Source organism: Zea mays, chromosome 9, assembly GCF_902167145.1.
Source record: "Zea mays cultivar B73 chromosome 9, Zm-B73-REFERENCE-NAM-5.0, whole genome shotgun sequence".
Taxonomy (NCBI): Eukaryota; Viridiplantae; Streptophyta; class Magnoliopsida; order Poales; family Poaceae; genus Zea; species Zea mays.
The window spans coordinates 84,508,519-84,532,840 of record NC_050104.1 but is presented as its reverse complement, the minus strand read 5'-3'; the positions used below and the strand labels follow the sequence as shown (position 1 = coordinate 84,532,840).

Sequence of the window (24,322 nt, the reverse complement as noted above, 5' to 3'; positions counted from 1 at the left end):
CCGAGCGGAAGGGATGGCGGCGCAAGGGGCAGGAAGGGCGGTTTCCTCTTCTCTAGCTAAGTCTCTCGGGTTGCGAAAACCTAAGAGGGAGACAGGAAGCGGAGCAAAGAACCGTCACCAGACCCTCTCCCGGGTATATAAAGACCAAGGCGAGACCGGTTCCAACGTTCCGCCCGGACCGGGCGCAGGATTCAAAAACGCGAAGCGAAACAGCCGTTCCTCGAACGGCTCGTGCACGCGCAACGACCGCCCCGCCAACCACTCGCCCCGTCACATTAACTCCACGGCGGGACAAGCGACGCTTCTGGCAGGAGAAGCGGGCGACGCTTCGCCTTCGCCGTAATAACCGCGCCAAAAAAGGTACGCTGCGTCGTTCGATTTCGTATCCTTTTCCTTTTTTCCTCTTTCTCTCTCTCTCTTGCAACAGGGACCGGGAAAGGGGGATACCCCGAAAAGGATCCTTCCCCGTGAAGGAACCAGGCTCCGAGCCTCCCTACTGATCAGAGGTTCAAAGGCTGGCCCCCCGAAGGGTTCGACAGCCGCCTCAGATCGCGTGGGCCCTACACCCACTACTGGTCAGAGGTTCGAAGGCCGCCCCCCCGAAGGGTTCCACGGCCGCCTCAGGCTACTCGGGCTCCGCGCCCATTACTGATTAGGGGTTCGAAGGCTGGCCCCCGAAGGGTTCACAGCCGCCTCAGACACTGAGCGAGGGATGACCATGGGTACGTTCGATACATAACCAAGGCTCGGGCTGCGCTCCCGAGGTACCCTAGGACATTTCCGAGACCAGCGGGAGCGATCTTGTAACGGAATCCCATCAGAGGGAGGCATCGAGCCATCGGACCCCGTCGCCAGGGGACCGGGTCCGGCAGATCACCCGCAGGTACTCTTGGGCGTGCCTCTGGGCCCCTAGCCGACCCCTAACGAATGGGGCACGGACGTCCACTCGGATTACCCGCTTGCAGCTCACCGGAGACACCATGTTCGGCGCCCATCGAGGGCAACATGGCACTTTCCCCCCCTCCTCCTTGCGGAAAGGCGACGCAGGGGCGTATGTAAAAAAGCCGAGTCTGTCCCTGATCGCCCTCTCGCCCTGTGCAGAGGCTCGGGGGCTGCTCTCGCAAAACCCGGCTCCGGCCGAACTGTTGACAGCGTCAACATACCAGCCCGAGAACTTGGGACCCGACCGTACACCCGGGCTACGGCCAGCTCGCATGAGGGAACAACCAGACCAGCCGAAGCATCACGCGAGGCATTAAGACCTCGAAGGAGTGAAACCACTCCTCCGAGGCCTCGGGGGCTACACCCGGCGGGTGCGCTCGCGCGCACCCACCGGAACAAAATGCAACCGAGAAAGGCTGGTCCCCTTGCAAAAAAGTGCGACGAAAGCCTCCAAGCGAGTGCTAGCACTCCCTTCGAGGCTCGGGGGCTACTGTCGGGGACCATAATTAGGGGTACCCTCAAGACTCCTAATTCTCAGCTGGTAACCCCCATCAGCATAAAGCTGCTAAGGCCTGATGGGTGCGATTAAGTCAGGGATCAGTCCATTCGAGCGACTCGATCACGCCTCGCCCGAGCCTAGCCTCGGACAAGGGCAGCTGACCCCAGAGGATTTCCGTCTCGCCCGAGGCCCCCCTCCGACGGCGAACGTATCTCCGGCTCGCCCGAGGCCCTGCCTTCGCTAAGAAGCAACTCTGACTAAATCGCCGCACCGACCGACCAAGTCGCAGGAGCATTTAATGCAAAGGTAGCCTGACACCTTTATCCTGACGCGCGCCCCCCGGCAGAGCCGAAGTGACCGCCGTCACTTCACCGCTCCACTGACCGGCCTGACAAAAGGACAGCGCCGCCTGCGCCACTCCGACTGCAGTACCACTTGACAGAGTGAGACTGACAGGCAGTCAGGCCCTGCCAAAGGCACCATAGGAAGCTCCGCTTCGCCCGACCCAGGGCTCGGACTCGGGCTCAGCCCCAGAAGACGGCGAACTCCGCTCCGCCCGACCCAGGGCTCGGACTCGGGCTCAGCCCCAGAAGACGGCGAACTCCGCTCCGCCCGACCCAGGGCTCGGACTCGGGCTAAGTCCCGGAAGACGGCGAACTCCGCTCCGCCCGACCCAGGGCTCGGACTCGGGCTAAGTCCCGGAAGACGGCGAACTCCGCTCCGCCCGACCCAGGGCTCGGACTCGGGCTCAGCCCCAGAAGACGACGAACTCCGCTTCGCCTGACCCCAGGGCTCGGACTCCGCCCTGACATCTGCCCACGACCTCCGCCTCGCCCAACCCAGGGGCTCGGACTCGGCCTCGACCATGGAAGACAGACTCGACCTCGGCTTCGGAGGAGCCTCCACATCGCCCAACCTAGGGCGCAGGCCAGCCACGTCAACAGGAAGCGCCATCATCACCCTACCCCGAGCTGACTCGGGCCGCAGGGAACAAGACCGGTGTCCCATCTGGCTAGCTCCGCCAGATAGGCAATGATGGCACCCCGCATGCTCTGTGACGACGGCGGCTCTCAGCTCTCTTACGGAAGCAAGAGGACGTCAGCAAGGACTCAACCGCTCCGACAGCTGTCCCCCCGCCAGGCTCCATCGCTCCTTCGACGGCCACGACATCACACCAGCTGGGTGCCAAAATCTCTCCGGCTGCCACATCGGCATGTACTTAGGGCGCTAGCTCTCCCCCGCTAGACACGTAGCACTCTGCTACACCCCCCATTGTACACCTGGATCCTCTCCTTACGCCTATAAAAGGAAGGACCAGGGCCCTCTTAGAGAGGGTTGGCCGCGCGGGGACGAGGACGAGACAGGCGCTCTCTTGGGGCCGCTCGCTTCCCTCTCCCGCGTGGACGCTTGTAACCCCCTACTGCAAGCGCACCCGACCTAGGCGCGGGACGAACACGAAGGCCGCGGGATTCCCACCACTCTCACGCTGGTCTCCGGCCGCCTCGCTTCTCCCCCCTTCGCGCTCGCCCTCGCGCTCGACCCATCTGGGCTGGGGCACGCGGCGACACTCACTCATCGGCCCAAGGGACCCCCCGGTCTCGGAACGCCGACACCTGCCTTCTTCTTCCTCCAGCGAGCAGCAAGCGCAGGGAGCTCAGCTCCTCCCCTCGGCCACCATGGCGCCCTCCTCCCTGGCGCTCGCTCCCTGCAGGGAGCAGTTTCCCTTGGCCGACGCCCCAGCCATGGCGCCTTTCTTCCCCGCGCAGCGCCTCGGCTCTCCCTCCCCCAAGCTCTAGCGTTCATGGAACAGCAGGTCACGGGCGCCCCTGTTTTCCCTGCGACTTCCATGGTCGCGAGTTTCCCCTGGTTGCCATCTCTCTAGCGCGTCCCCTGCAGGCGAGCAGCGATTTCCATCTCCCTGCAACCTCCAAGGCTGAGCCCCTCCTCCCTCTGTTCGGCGCCCTTGCTGCTAGATGCGCAGAGCCCCATGGCGCCCTGATTTCTAGCTCCCTCCCATGGATGCCCAGAAAAATCCCCCAGCCGAGCCCCCAAGCAGGCGCCCAGAAATTCCAGCAGCCTCTCCATGGCCGAGCTCCCTGTTCCCTCTGCTCTAGCCGGCCATCTCCCGCAGCACACGCCGAGCTCCCCTTCGATCCGGTTCAGCGCAGGCAGCAGCAGCTTCTATGGATGGCACCCAGAATTTTTTTTTCCAGCGCCTCCCTGTTCATCTTCCTCCCAGCTGGCTTTCCTCCCCTGCTGTTGCTCGCCCCTTCCTTCTTTTCCCTGGTGCGGCAGCAAGGAGCCCCTGCTCGGGCTGCAGCCGTGGCGTCCAAGTCTCTGCGCAGCAATGCCGGTCCAAAAACTGCAGCCTCGTCACTCCCCTGGCTTCGTCGCTGCTTTGTGCTGCGCAGTGAACAGCACGCCGTCGACGCTCGCCGGGTGTTTGCTGTTTTTGCGCAGCCCCATCCGCGACGTCTTTCACCCCCGGTGAGACAACGACGCTCCTTGTTTGATTCCACATCGGCGTTATTTTCATATGATTAATTGTGTATGTGTGCTGTTTTATTTTTGTTTTGTGGAGGAGAGGCACTCCGTGTTTTGCGAGGAGAAGGCAAGCCGCTCGACGCTCGTCGATGTTCGTAGTGATGCACAAATCGGAATCACCATCGTCCTCACAAACACCGATTGGGTTTGTTTATGGTGAGCCGATGCATGTCGCTCTCGCTCGACTCGTTTAATTAATTTGAATGGATGTGTGTAAAATGTTTCGGTTATGCGCATTGGTTGGATCGCGTTTGCGATTGAAGAACAAAAGGTTATGTGATGTATGCGATTTGTAGTTGTCTAATTATGTTTTGGTCGATGTGGTGCATGTTTAAAAATTGTATTGGTATGGATTAAATTTTGTGGCGAAAGAAAAAGAAGTAGAAAAGAACTCGGATGTTTTTACGTTTCGATAGGAAGATGTGTGATGTGTTGTTTGATGTGAAGGATAGGTTTTACTAGTTTAAACGGTTAGTCGGCAGACTCGATCAGTAAAGATAAAATTAATTATGCGATTAAGATGAGGTGACGACATGCCGTAGTAGTCGTCGCCTTCTCTATGTTTTCGAGTCGGATAAATACCATAGGCAATTAATTGTTGATACCCAAAGATTGTTAGAAACAAGTAATCGTACTCTACCTATTGCGTCAAAGGAAATATGGTGTGTTGATTAATTAGGAGCTAAGGGACCTAATATAGAAAAGTAGTTAAGAAAACTAATCGAATTGCTTTTAGCTATATTTTAAGTTAAGATGTCTAAAATGGTGAAACTAGTTTTGTTGGTCTCATGGTGTTATGATTGAGAAAAATATGAACTTGTGTATGAATTACTATTTTTTTCATGTTGTGTTAAGCCAACTCTTGTTAAATAGAGAAATTCAATTGCGTAAAGTAATTGTTATATGTAGGTGTTTCCAGTACTTCAAGTGGTTACAAGTTAATTAGTAGACTCTCTATGTGATGCTAGATGTCTAGGTAGACTTTCGTGAATTGTGGTGCTCGGGCCGTCGAGATGAAGGTTAAGTCGGTCGATGCCGATTAAGTAGTTAAAATGATTAATGGAACAATCATGTGGTTAAAACTAGAAACTAGTGTTCTTGCACCCGTTTGTGATGTTATACCAAATTGCGCATGATTATGGTTGCGGATGAAAAGTAGTAGCGCTCATGTGATGTCTAATTTAAAACGCAAATTGTTGGGTGATTATCGTGAAGAATGCGTTGTTAATTGGTTGTAGTAATTTTAGTGCACTAAATGATTTGGATAAAACTGTAAGCCTACTTGCTAGTCCTCGTGTAATTAATTTAACTCTAAGAAGTGGTAAAGTGCTAGAATGATTCAAGTCTCTAGAATGCTGCAATTCTTGAATTATATAGAAACTGGAATTTATTGATTGCTGTTTTGGGCTGCACGCATTGTTTTTGTTGTGCTGTTTGTTTGATAAACCAAATCATGTTTTCTGTAGAAAGGTCATATATAAGAGTTGTAGATAACATGATTATCTTGCTTGTACAAAAATTTGACAGCCATAAACCTGATCGTTTAGGAGTTGTGCTTTTCACAAGCCCAGCACCTGAATCTGTCAAATTTCTGAACAGATTTCAGAAATTGCAATGGTTGCTTAAGTTAATGTTGAAATCAGTGATTGGTGGTCACAAGAAAGATTTGGACAACTTTATTATCTTGCTGGTGTTAAAATTTGACAGCCATAGGTCTGACAGTTTAGGAGTTATGCTTTTTACAAATTCAGTAACTGAATCTGTCCAAATTCTGTACAGATTTTAGAAGCTGCATTGTTTGCTTAAGTTAATGTTAGAATCAGTCCTTGTCGATTATAAGAAAGTTGTAGAGGCTTTTCTGATCTTGCTTGTGTTAAAATTTCATAACCATAGGACTGATAGTTTAAGAGTTATGAATTTTTCAAACTGGTTGCTGTGTTCTGTCCTCTGTCAGAACAGATTTCAAAAACTGTAATGTTTGATTTGAATAAACCTGGAATCACTTCTTGGTGATTATAAAAGTTATGTAGTACTTTTCCCAATCTTTCCAAAAAGTCTTGGATCACTATTTTTGGTGGTCTGAAGATTAAGTTACATGTGTTTGAAGTGTGAAGACTGAATCTGTCCAGTTTTGGACAGCACAGCCTTTATAGTATATTTTACCCTTGATACATGCTAAACCAGCCAGGGATGTTTATAAATAATTTGTAGAACATTTAATTAGCTTTCCAGAAAGTCTAGGATCACTTTGTTTGGATGTCTGAATCTTTTGTTGTGAATTTTTGAAGCTGCAAGTCTGAATCTGTCTAAATCTGGACAGAGCTGCTGTGTTTGCACAATTCGACCTTGCTAAGTGTTTAATCAGGTTATGATGACAATACCAAAGTTATAGAGCACTTTTTAAGATTTCCAGAAAGTCCTAGTTTGATATTTTTGGACTAACCATTGAAGAGTTATGATTAAAACAAGCAACTGCTGTATTGCTGTCCAAAAATTCTGCTAGTGCTCATTTGATTGTTAGTTCACCCGTTTGGCTAAAAATGTTTGGTTAGCACTTAAATAAATGTAGACTTGCCATGACTAAGCTTAATATTGCCTAAGTGTCCTGTTTTATATGTTTCTTCTCTAGTTGATTGTGATATAGGAGTTCATAGACATGAATGCCTAGGTCCTATTTAAACTTACGTTGTATTGGTTGCTCTTGTATGGTCAATAGAAGAACAAATGAACGATTAAGGTGAGCGTAGTAAATGCGTGTACTTGTGATGTCGTGGTCATGTTGCGTAAATAAATAAAATGTTGTCATCTTTTTAATGGTGTTAATGTTGAACGCCGACGACGTGTAGATAACTAAAGCTAACATGTAGTTATCTACGGTGTCTTCCACATTAATGTTTAGTTCGCCACTGTGTCTTTGTATATCTTGTGCTATTTTTGTGCTACTTTCATTATATCTATACATATGCATCTTGCACCTCATATAGGACCGAGAGATGATGATCGAGCCAGTGATGTGGTGCAAACCACAAGATGTCGTGGTGGACGACCTGAAGAATGGACTTAACTAGTGGATGCTCGCCAAGCGAGTACCCCCCAGCAAACACTATCTAAGTGTTAAATTAAAGGCAAGCCCTGGTTTTATGCATAACCATTATATATGCTATTTTACTGCACTTAATGTTTGTAGGCTTGTATTGTGCACTTAAGTGTAGGAGTTGATTGAAACCTTAGTTGCATGAACTCATGATTCCCTTTGAGATGGATACTAGTATGCTAGGTCGAGTAGCTGCTTATTAATTAGGGATCTCGGTAGAAGTCGAGTGATTTTTCTAGCACTCGCGCGAGGTCAGGAATTGGTTGTATCCATTTTGATATCATAATGATGGTGGTCTGTGGACAACGGTCCATGGGGATGCCGGATGCGTTGTCTACGAGACAGAAATTGGAATAAGGATTAAGGTGTGGTACCGTGTGTCAAGCGTTTGAACGTACTAAACACATGCCGAGAAATATGGTAAATCGGTAAGCCTAGTACCTGAGTGAACCTGCCCGCAGACATATCCCGTCACGCGACCTGAGACATGGTCTCCCATTCCGGTTATGGTGGGTACAAGTGCGGTCACTGCACGACGGCAGTCGGGGTCAGTGAGGCATTGTACGCCAAAGCGTTGAGCCCTGACCTGTTGCCAGGGAATCGATGGGGACAGTTGATGTGTGTGGGGACGGAGTGCCCCTACATGTCGTGTGTTTATGTTTACCTTGCAAGGTTTAAAAACTCGATTCGAATCGTCTGCTTCTCGCAGCTAATGAGACTGCTTGATCCATGCTGCTATATTGAGTAATAAGTGGAAATGTGGTGACTGGCAAAAGATGTTGTTTGATAAAAATGTTTGATACCATGTATGATTAGCTAGGTACACATCTAGTCTAAAGGATTCTACTAAAACTTGAAAAGCTAAAACTTGTTTTTAGACTCAGCTTGTGCTTTTGGCAAACCAAACCCCTCAGCCAAACAGCTGCATGTCTAGAGGTAGAGGAGTAGACTCCTCACACCGGGTAAGTCTAGCTGAGTGTTAGTATACTCAGCCTTGCTTGTGGCATAAAATTTTGCAGGTATTCCTTAGGATGATTGGTTGATGGTGTGACTTGGCCTTCATTCCTGCCACCGGGATAGACTGTCGAGTGGGTTATTGCTTCCGCAGGAGAGGGCCAGGAGGAGTAGCGTGGCCAGGCTTCGCCATGTTACTCGGTTTTCTCCGTTAGTTATTTCAGCTGCATTAAATTTATGATTATTATTTCTGAAACTCCAATAATGTAATCACTAATGATACTTATTAAATATGTGGTATTATGTTTTATTGTATTTCTCTGTGCCTCACCTTCGTGTGAGCTAGTGGTATTCGATCCTGGTAAGTGGCTTTATCGGACTAGATCCGAGGGACTGACGGGTTATTCTTGTTTAAGTGTGTTGCTGCCCTTAAAGGCGCGACTTGGGCACTTAAGCTGGAATAATTCGGGCGGTTCCGCCACAGGCCACGGGTCGCGCGACGGAACGACGGTTACCCGGTCGGCCATCACCAAGCGGAGGGGGTGGCGGCGGAGCAGACAAGGTGTGCGGTTTTCTTTCTCTAGCTATTTCCCTCAGGTTGAGGAAACCAAAGCGGGAGGCGAGCAGCAGAGTAAAAAAACCACCACCGGTCCCTCTTCCGAATATATAAAGGCCCGGGCAAGACCCGTTCAACACTTCGCCCGAACTCGTCACAAAATTCAAAACTCGAAGGCGAAACGCCCGTTCCTCGAACGGCTCGCGCATGCACTACGGCTGCCCCGCGAACCACTCGTCCCGTCGCATTAACTCTACGGCAGGGCAGGCGACACCTTTGGCAAGCGAAGCGGGCGACGCTTCACCTCCGCCATGATGACCGCGTCAAAAAAGGTGCGTCACGTTGTTCAATTTCATATCCTTTTCCTCTTCCCCTTTCTCTCTCTTGCTACAGGGACCGGGAAAGGGGATACTCCGAAAGGGATCCTTCTCCGCGAAGGAAGTGGGCCCCGAGCCCTCCTACTGATCAGAGGTTCGAAGGCTGGCCCCTCGGGAGGGTTCGACAGCCACCTCAGAGCACTCGGGCTCCGCGCCCACTACTGGTTAGAGGTTCGAAGGCTGGCCCCTCGGAAGGGTTTGACAGCCGCCTCAGGCCACTTGGGCTCCGCGTCTACTACTGATAAGGGGTTCGAAGGCTGGCCCCCCCGAAGGGTTCGACAACCGCCTCAGAGCACGCAGAGCGAGGGATGACTCTGGGTACGTCCGATACATGGCCGAGGCTCGGGCTACGCTCCCGAGGTACCCTAGGACATTTCCGAGACCAGCAGGAGCGATTCTGTAACGGAATCCCATCAGAGGGAGGCATCGAGCCCTTGGACCCAATCAAACGGGACCGGGTCCGGCAAATCACCTGCAGGTACTTTTGGAGCGCGCCTCTGGGCCACTAGCCGACCCTTATCAAACGGGGCACGGGCGTCCACTCGGATCACCTGTTAGCAACTCACTGGAGACACCATGTTCGGCGCCCTCCGAGGGCAACATGGCGCTTTCCCCCCTCCTCCTTGCGGAAAGGCGACGAAGGGGCATATGATAAAAGCTGAGTCAGTCCTTGACCGTCCTCTCGCTCTGTGCGGAGGCTCGGGGGCTGCTCTCGCAAACCCGGCTCCGGCCAAACCGTTGACAGCGTCAACATACCAGCCCGAGAACTCGGAACCTGACTATGCACCCGGGCAACGACCAGTTCACATGAGGGAACAACCAGACCAACCGAGGCGTCACGAAAAGCGCTAAGACCTCAGAGGAGTCAAACGACTCCTCCGAGGCCTCGGGGGCTACACCCGGCGGGTGCGCTCGCGCGCACCCACTGAAACGAAATACAACCGAGAAAGGCCGGTCCCCTTGCAAAAAAGTGCGACAAAAGCCTCCAAGCGAGTACCAACACTCCCTTCGAGGCTCGGGGGCTACTGTCGGGGACCATAATTAGGGGTACCCCCAAGACTCCTAATTTCAGCTGGTAACCCCCATCAGCACAAAGCTGCAAAGGCCTAATGGGCGCAATTTAGGTCAAGGCTCCGTCCACTCAAGGGACATGATCTCGCCTCGCCCGAGCCCAGCCTCGGGTAAAGACATCCGACCCAGGAGGATTCATGTCTCGCCCGAGGGTCCCCTCAAGCAACGGGCACATCTTCGGGCAGGCTTCGTGGAGAAGCAACCTTGGCCAGATCGCCTTGCCAGTCGACCGGATCGCAGGAGCATTCAATGCAAGGATCGCCTGACACCTTATCCTGACACGCGCTCCTCAGTCGACAAGGCCGAAGTGACCGCAGTCACTTCGCCCCTTCACTGACTGACCTGACACGAAAACAGCGCCGCCTGCCCTGCTCCGACTGCTGTGCCACCCGCCAGGGTGAGACTGACAGCAGCCAAGTCCAGCCTCGGGCGCCATAGGAAGCTCCACCTCGCCCAACCCCAGGGCTCAGACTCAACCTCGACACCGGAAGACGGTCTCCGCCTCGCCCGACCCCAGGGCTCGGACTCCACCTCGACCTCAGAAGACGGTCTCTGCCTCGCCCGACCCCAGGGCTCGGACTTCACCTCGACCTCGGAAGACGGTCTCCGCCTCGCCCGACCCCAGGGCTCGGACTCACCCTCGACCTCGGACGACGGTCTCCGCCTCGCCCGACCCCAGGGCTCGGACTCTACCTCGACACCGGAAGACGGTCTCCGCCTCGCCCGACCCCAGGGCTCAGACTCCACCTCGACCTCAGAAGACGGTCTCCGCCTCGCCCGACCCCAGGGCTCGGACTCAGCCTCGACCTCGGAAGATGGTCTCCGCCTCGCCCGACCCCAGGGCTCGGACTCAGCCTCGACCTCGGAGGAATCATCGCCTCGCCTAACCTTGGGCTCGGACCGACCACGCTACAGGGGGGCCCATCATTACCCTACCCCTATCTAGCTCAGGCTACAGGGAACAAGACCGACGTCCCATCTGGCTCGCCCCGGTAAACAAGTAATGATGGCACCCCGCGTGCTCCATGACGATGGCAGTTCTCAGCCCCTTACGGAAGCAAGGAGATGTCAGCAAGGATCCGACAACACCCGACAGCTGTGCATCCACAGGGCTCAAGCGCTCCTCCGACGACCACGACATCACATGAACAGGGCAGCAACACCTCTCCAACAGCCACGTTGACATGTACATAGGACTCTGGCTCCTCCCTGCTAGACACGTTAGTACATTGCTACGCTCCCTGTTGTACACCTGGACCCTCTCCTTACATCTATAAAAGGAAGGTCCAGGGCTCTCGTACGAGAAGGTGGCCGCGCAGGAGGACGGGCTGGCGCACAGGCTCTCTCTCTCCCTCGCGAACACTTGTAACCCCCTACTGCAAGCGCATCCGCCCTGGGCACAGGACAACACGAGGCCGCGATTCCCCTTGTTGTGTCACCCTTGTGTTCCGTCTCGCGCCGACCCATCTGGGCTGGGACACGCAGCGACAATTTACTCGTCGGTCCAGGGACCCCCCGGGGTCGAAACGCCGACACTTAGACACTACCGAGGTGAATGGCTAGGAATCCACTACGAGGCCTTTACAAAGTTCCACTAGCTTCCGAAAACCCGCTACAGTTTATGGGGAGAGCACTTGCAAGAATCCCCCGTCTAACCACCGTCGCAGCAAAATCAACCCGAGAACCTCCTTGCATGCAATCCCCTACTGCCCTTGACCCTTTCGGGTAAGGTAGTCTTCCACTAGCTTTCCTAGTTAGTTGGCCAAGGGCGTCCCATTAAACCCTTGTGGTGGCACGTGTTTCTCAAGTTAAACTCCATGTTCTAATTAACATTAATGATCTTGACATGAATATAAATAGAAAAACAAAATAACTGGAACATGGATATAATGAAATATTAATCCCAAAACCATGTAAAGCAATAGGATGACTACCCAAATGATTCAGGGATAAACCCTAATATGGATAAACAAACTTGGGTGACCTATTGGGTCCCATCAGAATTAAACCTATGCATGAGTAATGACATTAAAGAACATTATTGGTTATAAAAGTGGTCAAGGGCACAACTTGCCTGACACTTGAGATTCTAGTTACCAGGGTGATTCTTCAGATCCTCGTGACCTCATTGCTAGTCGTAGCAATACAAACAAACATGGTAAAGACAAAATTAACATGACACCAAACATCAGTAGAAACTGAATAATAATGATCTATGCGAAGCTACGAGATCGCGGGCTCGAGAACTACTACGATCGGAGTTACTAATAAGGAGTTATGATTTTCCTAAGGTTTTATGTATTTGATATAAGATTAGCTAGGATAAAAATTTTAATGTGACTTTAATGTGAAAATAGTGGTACTAGATGATAAACCATAATATTACAAAATTATAGGAACTGGAATGGACTAAAAATGAGTTAAAATGAAATTTATATGAATTTTACAAGTTCTGGAATTGTTTTCATATTAAAAATTCATTTCTTAAATTAATTTTCCTGATTTAATTTCTGTTTGGACTGCGCGCACAAAAACAGATAAAAGTAGGGGTCTCTGCGCAAGAATCTCGAGACACAATGCCCACAGCGCAGGACTGCGGGTTAGTTACCTAAACCTGCAGGGTTTCTTATGGAAAATATACACCGCGAAGGGGTATCGGGGTTTTCTGGCCGCCAGATTGCGAGTAGACGGCCACGATTAAACCAGCGAGTGTTAAGATTATGTGGGCGCTGCGATCGTCCGATCCCACGTGGGTGGCTCAGATCATTTAGCAGGTGCGACAAAGCGGTACGCCACGAGAATCATCAGATCGCGGATCAATGGTCCACAACAATCCGCGACCATGGACACGATCAGAGCCGTCTATCGCTAGATCTACGCCTCTGATCACATCCCGCGAAGGGGTATCACTACGATCTAATCGCAACCGCTTAAGGCGCATCCAACGGTCCTACGGCGTTCTCTCCCCCCAGTTCTGCCAGAGTCGGCGGCGCTGCATCCGAGCGGCGGTGCTTCGCCGGCGCATAAGAATCTGGTGCCCGAGCAACAATCCTGGCCCCCCTGCGACTCCAAAACGATGCCCAAGTCCCCCCGAACTCACTAATCTAGCCATTACCAGGAATCGTGCGGTGTAACCATCCATCTGCGGCGAGCAGCGGCCGTCTTCGGTGAGCCATCGCCACCGTCGACCCAACGCGTGGTCTCGAGCGTAATCTAATACCTATGCGTGGGGTATATAACGGGAATTGGAAGGGGGCCTTACCGTGAGTCTATACCGCACCAACGACGTCACCACGGCGGATTGCGGCTTCACGTAGGCGCCCAACGACGGCGAGCAATCGCCGATCACCCGGTTCTTATCCCTCTCGACGATGCGACTCGCACAAACGACAAAGACTCCACGGCCCACCTTGATCACTCCCCGGGGTCGCAGAGTCACCCATGGTTGAGACTAATGGCGGCGACGGTGCGACTGGTACTGCCTTCTCTGGTGGCGACTGGCGAGGGGTTGGGTTGCGGCAAAAAGGAGGAAACAGCATTAGGTTTACTTCTTTATAGCCAGGGAGTTCGGTCACCTGGCGGCGGCAACGACCACCCCCCCCCACCCCCACCCCCCCCGGAATCTACGCCGGTGATCCGAGTTCCACGGAGCAGAGCGCCATGGGGAAGGAATGGTCTGTCAAGGCAGGGCCACCAGTCGACGACAGCAAGACGGTACGAATTGTCAGCTGAATGGGTCCGTGGCGCCAGTGAGTGTGGATGGGGAGGGGCCAGCTGACAGGGCATCCCCACCTGTCGGTGCGCCATGAGTTGGGTGGGCCGCTGCTCTGTTTTCCTGAGTGGGCCAAAAACAGAGATTCTAGCCCATTCTAGCGTTTCTCCATCTTCTTTTATATTTTGCTTTTCCTTTTCTTTTCCTTATAATTTTCAAATTCATAATTTAATTTCCATTCAAGTTCAAACTTCTTGGTACATCTGTATTCTCATAAAATATACATCTTAAACATGGCATGAGATGAGTTTATTTATTATTTCTTTAATATTTATCTCTCTATTTTGTATGGTATTCTTCTTCTCTTTTCTCAAATTCTAGGATCTCCTTTTATTTTCCAAATTATATTTTGGGAATTTAATATATTCCTTCTTCAAATTATTTTATGTTGACACAAAATGCACAAAAAACAAAATCCAACATGATGCCATGGTTTAGTGATATATATATTTTTATTACTTGTTTTTTTGTTAAAGGTGGTGTTCACATGTGATGACAAATGGATGCGATACACACATATAAATAAAGGAAAACACTTTTCTCCTTTTAATATGATCTCTTACAAATTAGGTGTCACAAATCCTACCCCCCTTAATAAGAATCTCGTCCTCGAGATTTAGGAGGAACGAGTGAAAAGATGGGGAAAATCTATGCGAAGCTCTTCTTCTCTCTCCCAAGTAGCTTCATCTTCTCCATGGTGACTCCATTGTACTTTGCACATATTTATTACCTTATTTCTTGTAACTCGAGTCAAGGTATCCAAAATCTTGATAGGGTATTCCGTATAAGTCAAATTTCCCTGAACACTGAGCTCTCCACTGGTAACTGTTCCTCAGGGACACAGAGACACTTCTTAAGTTGAGAAACATGGAATACATTATGCACATCAGATAGATTATCAGGTAGCTCGAGTTGATAGGCCATCTATCCAACTCGCCTAAAAACTCTGAATGGTCCAATAAAGCGAGGGGACAATTTGCCCTTATCTTTGAATCTCCTCATTCCATGAAGTGGTGACACCTTGAGGTACACATGATCACCTTTCTCAAATTCCAGTGGTCTTCTTCTATTATCGGCATAGCTCTTTTGTCTGGTTTGAGCTACCCTCAAATTTTCTTGAATTATACGGACTTGTTCTTCTGCTTCTTGAATCAGTTCAGGTCCAAAGAACTGTCTTCCTCCAGTCTAATCCTAATATAGAGGAGTCCTGCATTTCCTGCCATGTACAGCCTCGAACGGTGACATTTTCAGACTGGTCTGGTAACTATTATTATATAAGAACTCAGCATAAGGTAGACTCTTGTCCCAACTACTACCATGCTGAAGGGCACAAGCTCTCAACATGTCCTCCAATACTTGATTAGTCCTTTCAGTCTGTCCATCAGTTTGAGGATGGTAGGGCGAACTAAAATTCAACTTCGTATCCATATTCTCATGAAAACTTTTCCAAATTCTGGACGTAAATTGTGATCCTCTATCCAAAATGATCTTCTTCGGTACACCGTGTAGAGACACAATCCAAGCCATATATAACTCAGCCAGTTGAGAGCCCTTATAAGTAGTCTTGACTGGAATGAAATGAGCCACATTGGCCAGTCTATCCACAATAACCCATATAGAACCATATCCTTTCGAGATGCGAGACAATTCAGTTATGAAGTCCATACCAATCTCTTCCCACTTCCACTCGGGTATCTTTAGTGGATGCAGTAGTCCAGCTGGCCTCTGGTGTTCAGCTTTAACTCTTTGACACACATCGCACATAGCCACATGTGCAGCTACATCTCTCTTCAGTCCATACCACCACTATTTCACCTTCAAATCCCGATACATCTTGGTACTCCTAGGATGAATAGAATAATCTGAGTCATGGGCTTCCTTTAATATAGTCTCATGAAGGTTATCAATCTTTGGAACACATATCCAATCCTTGAACCATATAGTACCTTGCTCATCCTCCATGAATTCCGGACCTCTACCTTCCATAACTAGATCCTTAATCTCTTGGATTTTTGCATCACTCACTTGACCTTTACGAATTTCTTGCTCCAAGGTAGATTCCACTTCAATGGTGACTCCTTCAGTGTGAGCAACTATCCCCAGGTTAATTCTTCTGAAATCCTCAACATTCTCATCGGGTAGCTGGGCAAAAACAGCTGAATGAACGTGCTCCTTTCGACTCAAGGCATCTGCAACCAAATTTGCCTTGCTCGGGTGATAGTGAATCTCCAAATCATAGTCCTTAATGAGCTCCAACCAACAGTGTTGCCTAAGGTTGAGATCCTTCTGAGTGAATATATACTTCAAACTCTTATGACCCGTGTATACTTGACACTTGGTTCCCATGATATAATGTCTCCAAATCTTAAGTCCATGCACAACGGCTGCCAGTTCTAAGTCATGCATGGGGTAGTTCAATTCATGTTTCCGCAACTAACAAGACACATAGGCAATCACATGTCCTTCTTGCATGAGCACACCTCCTAAGCCTTGGCCACATGCATCACAATAAATGTCAAATCCCTTCTGCAGATCTGGCATAACTAACACTGGCGGCGACATCAATCTCTTCTTTAATTGATCAAAGCTGTCTTGGCACTTCTCGTCCCAGTTAAACTCTCTTCCCTTCTCCAGAAGCGAAGTCATGGGCTTGGCAATCTTAGAACATCCTTCAATAAATCTTCGATAATATCCTGCAAGCCCCAAGAAACTTCGAATCTCCGTAACTATAGTGGGTACACTCCACGCCATTATCTCCTTGACTTTAGCAGGATCCACTGATATTCCTCCATTAGAAATGATGTGTCTAAGAAAGGAAACCTCGCCAATCAAAAACTCGCATTTGCTCGTAGCTTCTGTAGCACCAATCTCAGATGTTCCTCATGATCACTATCACTCTTGGAATAAATAAAAATATCGTCGATGAAAACCACGACGAATCTGTCCAGATCATGAACACCTTATTCTTCAAATCCATAAAATAAGCTGGTGCATTAGTTAATCCAAATGACATAACCGTGAACTCATATAATCCATATCGGGTCGAGAAAGTCGTCTTGGGAATATCCGATGGTCTAATCTTCATTTGATGGTAACCCGATCTGAGGTCAATCTTAGAGAACACCCTGGCACCTCTCATCTGATCAATTAAATCTTCAATGCGGGGTAATGGATATTTGTTATTCACAGTGACATCATTAAGGGTCCTATAATCCACGCACATCCGCTGTGATCCATCCTTCGTCTGTACAAACAAAACCGGTGCTCTCCAAGGTGAAGACTCGGACGAATGTACCCAGCCTCTTGCAACTCCGTTCAGTGCTTCTTGAGTTCTTTTAGTTCTTCTACGAACATCCTGTATGGCCGTTTAGAAATAGGAGCAGTCTTAGGTAAGAGATCAATGACAAACTCAACTTCCCTATCTGGTGGCATCCCTAATAACTCCTCTGGAAAGACATTCGGAAAATCCCTAACTGCACGGATGTTGTCACCCACAAACTTCTCATCTACTAAGAATGCCGCTAGTCTGATGGTGATAGTTACTACAACTTCAACTTCAAATCTTTGTCCTTTGGAACTGGTGAGTTCTACGGTTCCCTTAGCACAGTGTATAAACCGCCTTTGCCTTTCTTAACCATGACATACCAAGGATCATGTCTATAGTGCTCTCTTCTAACACTGTAGGGGTAGCCCATCTAGGTTAGAAACACAGGGTACAAAAGAAAGTATTGTAGACAAGGCGAGTAATTACGAGGAATGTTACTGCGGGGGATTTATTAGCTAAGTAGATTAGTGTGTCACCTACTAAAGCTAAAACATTAACTTATGGTGGTACATGCTAAGATGTTCGTCTATACTATTTCAATCAATTAAAGAAGCAAATCAGGCGTTGATCATCAGAACAACAAACCAACATTTTTAATAGAGAAAATAATTTTAATTTTTTTGTCTTAGTTCTAATATCTCTTAAAAAGGTCATGAATGTAGGATTCCAAGGTGTGAAATCCATCTTGTCTTAGAGTAGAAAAGGTAAGAATGATCAGAGTAGAATAGTAGAAGGTGAGATAGGATCAAGATAAGTATAGAAAGAATCAGAGTAAGGTAAGTAGATAAGGGTTTTGTCCATTTCTATCTAGGTTTCATCCTACAGTCAACAATTCCTCTGATACCACTTCTGTCACACCCGGGCTTTAAGAAACAAAGCCGGGTGCATCTCATACATGCGCCAAAGAAGACAACATATATAATAATAGAGTGTATAGACATAAATGTCACAATAATCAGAGTACTTATTACATAGCGGAAGTCTTACAAAATAAAAGATAAATATAACAGGATCTAAAATCCATCCTTGGCGCCAGAAAGTCAACTAGGAGACGCCACCTAGATCAAATCAAACTCCTCGCTTTGTGGCTCCTCCTGAACCACATGTTCTTCTCCTGTGGGGGTGTGAGACAGCAAGGGTGAGCTCACACATGTTCATCGCTCAACAAGTTGTGGGGAATAATGTGGCATGAACTCACCAAAGGTGGGAGCTCATGAAGTGTAAGGCTTACCAAAGAGAATGGTTAAAGCTGAGCATTGCTTTTAAAGTTGGTCAAAATTTTATTAGCAATTACTAAGTATAAGTAGATACCAAACCATAATAATAATAGAACAAAATTAATAACAAATCCCATGCAATGCATATGACAAATTGAGTTTAGGTTCCATAATTTAATCATCAGAGAGTCCTGAGCTGCTCATGACCGCGAGCACGACTAGTATACCAGTTTTACACTCTGCAGAGGTTGTACCCTATACCCACAAGTCATGTATCCCATGTCGCCAGGGTTAGGTAGACCCTTAGACACTACCGAGGTGAATGGCTAGGGATCCACTACGAGGCCTTTACAAAGTTCCACTAGCTTCCGAAAATCCGCTATAGTTTATGGGGAGGGCACTTGCAAGAATCTCCCGTCTGACCGCCATCGCAGCAAAATCAACCCGAGATCCTCCTTGCATGCAATCCCCTACTGCCCTTGCCCCTTTCGGGTAAGGTAGTCTTTCACTAGCTTTCCTAGTTAGTTGGCCAAGGTCGTCCCATTAAACCCTTGTGGTGGCACGTGTTTCTCAAGTTAAGCTCCATGTTCCAATTAACATTAATGATCTTGACATGAATATAAATAGAATAACAAAATAACTGGAACATGGATATAATGAAATATTAATCCCAAAACCATGTAAAGCAATAGCATGACTACCCAAATGATTCAGGGATAAACACGGTAATATGGATAAACAAACTAGGGTGACCTATTGGGTCCCATCAGAATTAAACCTATGCATGAGTAATGACATTAAAGAACATTATTGGGTATAAAAGTGGTCAAGGGCAGAACTTGCCTGACACTTGAGATTCCAGTTACTAGGGTGATTCTTCAGATCCTCGTGACCTCATTGCTAGTCGTAGCAATACAAACAAACATGGTATAGACAAAATTAACATCACACCAAACATCAGTAGAAACTGAATAATAATGATCTACACGAGCTACGAGATCGTGGGCTCGAGAACTACTATGATCGGAGTTACTAATAAGGAGTTATGATTTTCCTAAGGTTTTATGTATTTGATATAAGATTAACTAGGATAAAAATTTTAATTTGACTTTAATGTGAAAATAGTGGTACTAGATGATAAACCATAATATTACAAAATTATAGGAACTGGAATGGACTAAAAATAAGTTAAAATGAATTTTATATGAATTTTACAAGTTCTGGAATTGTTTTCATCTTAAAAATTCATTTCTTAAATTAATTTTCCTGATTTAATCTCTGTTTGGACTGCACGCACAAAAATAGATAAAAGTAGGGGTCTCTGCGCAAGAATCTCGAGACACAATGCCCACAACGCAGGACTGCGGGTTAGTTACCTAAAACTGCAGGGTTTCTTATCGAAAATATACACCGCGAAGGGGTATCGGGGTGTTTTGGCCGCCAGATCGCGAGTAGACAGCCACGATTAAATCAGCGAGTGTTAAGATTTTCTGGGCGCTGCGATTGTCCGATCCCACGTGGGTGGCTCAGATCATTTAGCAGGTGCGACGAAGCGGTACACCACGAGAATCATCAGATCGCGGATCAATGGTCCACAACAATCTGCGACCATGGACACGATCAAAGCCGTCTATCGCTAGATCTACGCCTCTGATCACATCCCGCGAAGGGGTATCACTACGATCTAATCGCAACCGCACAAGGCGCATCCAACGGTCCTACGACGTTCTCTCCCCCCAGTTCTGCCAGAGACGGCGGCGCTGCATCCGAGCGGCGGTGCTTCACCGACGCACAAGAATCTGGTGCCCGAGCAACAATCCCGGGCCCCTAGCGACTCCAAAACGATGCCCAAGTCCCCCCGAACTCACTAATCTAGCCATTACCAGGAATCGCGCGGTGTAACCATCCATCTGCGGCGAGCTGCGGCTGTCTTCGGTGAGCCATCGCCACCGTCGACCCAATGCGCGGTCTCGAGCATAATCTAATACCTATGCGTGGGGTATATAATGGGAATTGGAAGGGGGCCTTACCATGAGTCTACCACACCAACGATGTCACCACGGCAGATTGCGGCTTCACGTAGGTGCCCAACGACGGCGAGCAATCGCCGATCACCCGGTTCTTATCCCTCTTGACAATGCGACTCGCACGAACGACGAAGACTCCACGACCCACCTTGATCACTCCTCGGGGTCGCAGAGTCACCCACGGTTGAGACTAATGGCGTCGACGGTGCGACTGGTACTGCCTTCTCTGGTGGCGACTGGCGAGGGGTTGGGTTGCGACAAAAAGGAGGAAACGACATTAGGTTTACTTCTTTATAGCCAGGGAGTTCGGTCACCTGGCGGAGGAACCGACCCCCTGGAATCTATGCCGGTGATCCGAGTTCCGCGGAGCAGAGCGCCATGGGGGAAGGAACGGTCTGGCAAGGCAGGGCCATCAGTCGGCGACAACAAGACGGTACGAATTGTCAGCTGAATGGGTTCGCGGCGCCAGTGAGTGTGGATGGGGAGTGGCCAGCTGATAGGGTGTCCCCACCTATCGGTGCGCCATGAGTTGGGTGGGCCACCGGTCTATTTTCCTGAGTGGGCCAAAAGCAGAGATTCTGGCCCATTCTAGCGTTTCTCCATCTTCTTTTATATTTTGCTTTTCCTTTTCTTTTCCTTATAATTTTCAAATTCATAATTTAATTTCCATTTAAGTTCAAACTTCTTGGTACATCTATATTCTCATAAAATATACATCTTAAACATGGCATGAGATGAGTTTATTTATTATTTCTTTAATATTTATCTCTCTATTTTGTATGGTATTCTTCTTCTCTTTTCTCAAATTCTAGGGTCTCCTTTTATTTTCCAAATTCTATTTTGGGAATTTAATATATTCCTTCTTCAAATTATTTTATGTTGACACAAAATGCACACAAAAGAAAATCCACCATGATGCCATGGTTTAGTGATATATATTTTTATTACTTGTTTTTTTGTTAAAGGTGGTGTTCACATGTGATGACAAATGGATGCGATACACACATATAAATAAAGGAAAACACTTTTCTCCTTTTAATATGATCTCTTACAAATTAGGTGTTACAGTGGACCTCCCAGTCGAGCAACATGGGGGGTGTAGCTAGAACCCTGCGACCGAGTCGAGCTCGCGATGTCTATGAGGGAAGAGGAGAGGGCGCAACTTATGTGGAAGGGAAAAGTTGGGCAGGATCCTTCAACGGACGCTGGGATTCACGGCACGCCTCCGCCATGTTCAGCGAAGTTGTTGGGGAAGACGACTGACCATACTGGCCCACCAGACAGAGAAAGCAAGGGTGAGGCAAAGGGAACGACTGATGCGTGGGTTCCCCAAAGCAGCGACTCGAGTGTGTTAATGCGCCCTGACTTCTGGCCTCATACCTCAGTCACACTGAGGGAGCGAGAGCGTGTGGAGAGGCTGGCAAGTGGGGACACCATGTTGGCGCCAAACGGCTGATTGGGCCAAGCGCGGGTGAGTGTATGGGCCACCCCAAGAGATTTGGCCTAATACGACGTTTTCTCCTTTTTCTTTCCTTTTCATTTTCTTTTCTTTTCTATTTTCTTTTCCTTTTATTTTTAAATCTCCCATTTAAATTCAAATTTTGTGGTGATGTTCATGCTTAGATGAAATGCTCAAATTCAAATACCAGTATGAATAGATGCATTTATTTATTTATATATTTTTTCTTTATATTTATATAGTATTTCCCTTATTCTCTACATCATTTGTTTCTTTTACTTTCTAAGAGGTAAGTTTGGTCTTAAATCCCAATTTGGACACTAATATATTTTCATTAATACTATTATTATTTCTAGATGCACAAACACATAAACTCCAACATGATGCATGGTTTATTTTAGGTGTCATTAGTTATTTGTTCACTTTAGACATGGTTGTTCCCATGTTTATAATGAGTACAGGGAAAAACATATAATGAGATCCACTCTGTTCTTATTATTTACAAATTGGGTATTACAAATTCTACCCCCTTGAAAAGAATGTCGATCTCGAGATTAGGATGACATAGGAAAGAGATAGGGGAATTCTATTCGCAACTCTTCTTCCCTCTCCCAAGTAGCTTCATCTTCTCCATGATGACTCCATCGCACTTTGCACATTTTGATCACTTTACTCCTTGTAACACGAGTCAAAGTATCAAGGATCTTGATAGGATACTCAGTATAAGTCAGATCATCCTAAACACTTAATTCCTCTATATGCAATTGCTCTTTGGGTACCCTGAGACACTTCTTCAACTGGGATACATGGAAGACATCATGTACATCCATAAGATGGTCGGGTAGTTTCAGTTGGTAGGCAACTTCACCCACTCGCTTTAGGATCATGAAGGGTCCAATAAAGCGAGGGGACAACTTCCCTTTAACTTTAAATCTCTTCATACCCCGGATCGGTGACACCTTCAGATACACGTGATCACCCTCCTTAAACTCTAACTGCCTTCTCCGGGTATCTGCATAGCTTTTCTGCCTTGACTGCGCAGTTCTCAAGTTGTCCCAAATCAACCGTACTTGTTCTTCTGCCTATTGTATAATTTCCGGCCCAAAGAATTGTCTTTCGCCAGTTTGATCCCAATATAGAGGAGTCCTGCACTTTCTGCCATATAAAGCTTCAAACGCGGACATCTTTAAACTGGCCTGGTAACTGTTATTATAAGAGAACCCACATAGGGCAAACTCTTATCCCAACTGCCACCATGTTTCAGAGCACAAGCCCTTAACATATCCTCTAGTACTTGGTTAGTCCTCTCGGTCTGCCCATCAGTTTGAGGATGGTAGGTGTTGGGGACTTGTTCTCTGTAACACCCCTAGTGTTACTGCAACTAAAACTTGAGCATGGCATCATAAACATTGGCATTGCATATGTTTGACACACCTAGAGTGCATTCACTAGGTAAAAATTTCAAACAAGTTGTATTGTTATAGCACTTTGCAAATAGAACCCTAGATAGGAAACTTAACCCTAAATAGGGATTAAAGGGGTAAAACATAACCCAAATTGAGAAAACCTAAAAACCTTAGGGGAATAGTCATAAAATATTTCCAGGAACAAACTTGAATCACATTTATAACCCTGAGATACCAAAAACCCAAATTGGAACCCTGGAAAACCCTAAAACCAAACCCTAGGGGCCTATGTGCAAAAATTGTGCACATTTGGACTAAAGTGTAAAAAATACTATGTTAAAGCATATAAAGTCCCATGGTTCACATTTGGGAAGATTTACAAGCCAAACCCTAAGTTTTGGATTCATTTGCAAAAAGGACCCCAATTGAGATTTCACTCTAAGTCTGAAAAACAGTGTGATTGCTTCAACTTTGAGCCTTTGTATCTTTCAAATACTAGGGTTTTTGCCCTAAGGCACCACATCAAAGTTGTAGAGCAAACAAAGGAGAACAACTTTGCTTAGGGATGTAAACTCAGTTGTTAAGAATAAATTGAAGATAATTTAGCCCAAAGTTAGGCTGTCAGACTGCTTACATTCTGAAATCAGGCTAACAGTGAACTGACATCAACTTCAAGCCCAATTTTGAGTATGATCTAATGGCTCTTTGTGACAACACCATATTGCAATGTTGTAGATGGCATATTGCTCTACAACTTTGCTGCAGAGCTTGGCATGAGTGATCATTGGAAATTGAGAGAAAACTTAGTGTCAAGTTCGGCTGTCAGGAACACTGATGAACATATCCCATGGTACAGTGCTGGAAATATCACCGGAGTGGATAACTTCGCCGCCGGTGAGCAGTATGCTCGGGTTCGCGCCGACCGCCGTGATTCGTGCTGCGGGTGAGTGGATTACGCCCAGCCATGGAAAGATCGCGTCGTGGATATGTTCGGGCTGCCGTGGCCTCGCGGTATCCCGACCACGTGCATCGGCAACGTGGCCGTGCGGCCGTCGCCGGAGTTTGCGTCCTCCGCCGCG

At 47.9% G+C, this 24,322-nt stretch overlaps 1 pseudogene; it reads left to right on the top strand.

The window, feature by feature from the left end:
• The first annotated feature begins 3,077 nt into the window (after positions 1–3,077).
• Positions 3,078–3,960, top strand: LOC103652128 (uncharacterized; annotated as a pseudogene).
• Positions 3,961–24,322: the final 20,362 nt, after the last annotated feature.